Source organism: Aplysia californica, unplaced genomic scaffold, assembly GCF_000002075.1.
Source record: "Aplysia californica isolate F4 #8 unplaced genomic scaffold, AplCal3.0 scaffold00088, whole genome shotgun sequence".
Taxonomy (NCBI): domain Eukaryota; kingdom Metazoa; phylum Mollusca; class Gastropoda; order Aplysiida; family Aplysiidae; genus Aplysia; species Aplysia californica.
The window spans coordinates 1,006,657-1,009,665 of NW_004797358.1; positions in this window are offsets into that span (position 1 = coordinate 1,006,657).

Here is a 3,009-nt window from a genome sequence, read left to right on the forward strand (position 1 = left end):
ACACACACACACACACACACACACACACACTCACACCAATGAGGCAGCCAGCTACTCGATGCACTCTAGCCGTCCCCATCTCCCAACACAAAGACGTCTGTACTTATCGTTTACTCATGATGCGCATGCGTGCATTGACATTGCAGACACAACATTCTCTGTTCGATGGGTATTTCATTTCCATGACAACCTGCATCTTGGGTTGTTTTTTTTTTTCTTTTCTTTAAAAAAAAGAAGAACTTGTTTTTCCTGCCTTCATCGATTTGCTCAACACTTTGACCGGGAGGGGGGGGGGGGTTACTGTGTCAGACCAAGAACAATTGGGAGCCAATTGCTTCGTTGTACAAAAGTCCTCTGCTCTGTCAAAAGCAGATTATGTAAGACACTTATGGAGACCAATGTGGGAGCAGGGAAACTGTCATGTTGTTGTTGTTGTTGTTGTTGTTGTTGTTGTTGTTGTTGTTATTGTTGTTGTTGTTGTTTTGTTGTTGTTGTTGTTGTTGTTGTTGTTGTTTGTTGTTGTTGTTGATGTTGTTGGTGGTGGTGGTGTAGATACCAGTACTGTCATCACTGACTGCCACTACTGCTTCCTGAATCATGTTAAATATTTCCCATGACCTGTGGTAATTGAATAATTATCATGCAGATATGCCCATAGGTTCAGAGTCTCTCAACTTGAGCTAATTTTTGGTTGGCGTTTATTTGTCCAGAGCTGTCCGTTTTGACTTGCTGTTCAGGATGACCCATTCAATCATTTGCCAGCATAACTTGTAATAGGCCCTTTGGCTTTTGTCACAACATCAGCAATCCCCTTTGCACAAACGGACAGAGCGCACCGATAGTATTAGCTTAGTAAGTATCATGCTGGATTACGGAGCGGTTGGCACTGGGTCGAATTAACAACCAGGTCTTCTGAACTGGAGTTTTAAAGCCCTCCATCTATCTGGCCCGGTTCTATTGAAGATGGGCGCTAAATTCTGAGGTCTTGAATTACTTTACTTACTCGAAAGGAGCGCCAAACCTATAACTTCCCAATTTCTTTTTCCCAGACGGGCGGATCACCCGTTGATGTGTTGACATCCTCTTTGGTTGGCATTTACAAGCACGTGAAGTACACATTTTCCCCATCGATCGCGTCTCCATTCTCTTATCTTCCTCCAACCATCACTGTGTCGATGTGCTTTTCTTTCATCCCGACAAACAGCCAAACTCACTAATTGATTCAAGCTTTGTCCTACTTCTATTTCATTTCATTATCTAAGACCTGACTACAGTGAAGGTTCGTGTTTGCACTCTCGACCTATTGGGGAGCAAATCTTAGGTTGTCGCCTGTGGTGTAATTAAACATTATTTGAAAACAGAGTAAGCATCTAAGACGTCATTATTCAAGATGGCTGCTTCAATGATAAAAGCAACAAAATTTAGCTCAAGTCAGTTCTTTACAGTGTATTTAACAACCTTTTTTTTTCTTGTTTTCAGTCTTAAGTAAAGTTTTCATCACAGTTTAAAGTGAAATCTTTAAAGTACATATTATTATATTATACTGTATCAGAACTGGACCACTGGACACACAATCAGTTGAGCATCAATGATTTTCACGGGCATAATTTGATAAAAGTATGCGAACTCACGGCATAGTACAATGTATTCTGGTATTTACTGAGACGGTTCTACTCACTTTCTGAAGGCAAGATCTGAATAATTATATCGAAATGTATGTATATGAAACAAGGTGTTTATATAAAGTTGTAAGGTCTTTGATTTCAAAGCTCTTTCTGGGGTTGCATGTTGAAAAAGACGTGTAGGCTATGGATGGATGGGTGGATGGATGGATGGATGTATAGATAGATAGATAGATAGATAGATAGATAGATAGATAGATAGATAGATAGATAAATAGATAGATAGATAGATAGATAGATAGATAGATAGTCCTTCTTGTATTGTTTAAGTAAACAGTGCTTTATATTAATTAAGCAAAATTATGATATGAAAGCTAAAATAAAGAAGATAGATATAAACATAGTCCTGGCATCTCTGTCCGATTTTTTCCCCGCCCTATTAAACACAAAATTGTCAAAACTGACATATACAGATATGCCAACTCACAAACCCACAATCTCGGCTAGACTGTCATTGATAAGAACGTCTTCCATATCAGCATTGTAAATAATCCAAACGTTCTTAAATGGGAGAACATCAGAACCGCGCACTTTTAAACCCCACTCCCCTAAAAAAAACAAAAAACTATCAAAGCTGCACACTATCAGAGCCGCGCACTTTTTGACGATATCTATACAATCAGACTGCCAATTACCAAAATCAATACTAGACCTATCCAACAATTTTTAAGCATCCTCTACGTTTTACTGGGCTTGGGACCAACATCAATTAGATTTTATATGGAATGAATAGGCTTTTCATACATTACAAAAAGCATGCCGACAGGACAGGGGGATCTTTAAAGTGTTGGGGAAGCATTTTCTTGCTCATTGAGGAAAAAATTGAGGTTGTGAGACTCGTCCATCTGTGTTCATTTGCTTTTTATACATTCACCCCTTCCTTTTTTTTGGTAGATCTAGTGCCTTTCTGTTTGGTCTGAATTTTTAGCTTCAGCTTAGATATGGTCTGGAAGTCACTTAACGTCTCCAGAAAGACGAATATATTAGGATGGGGCTGTAAGCTACAGAGTAATTTTGGCAAGAGGACTGTAACCGATAGATGGAATCGGCAATCGAATTGTATCAATATCGTCAAGAAGTGTGCGGCTCTGATAGTGCGCCGCTTTGACAGTTTGTTTTTCCACCAAAAGTGCGCGGCTCTGATAGTTCCCCTTTTGGTGCATGATATCTGTCCGTCTGTGTAGTGTGTATCCGTTTGCTCAGCTCTGTGTAACTCTGCTTCTGTCTTTCCGTAGGTATGTGATTTTAAGAACCCCCCCCTCCCTCACCCCCCCTCTCTTTCTTTCTCTCTCTCTCTTTCTCTCTCTCTCTCTCTCTCTCTCTCTCT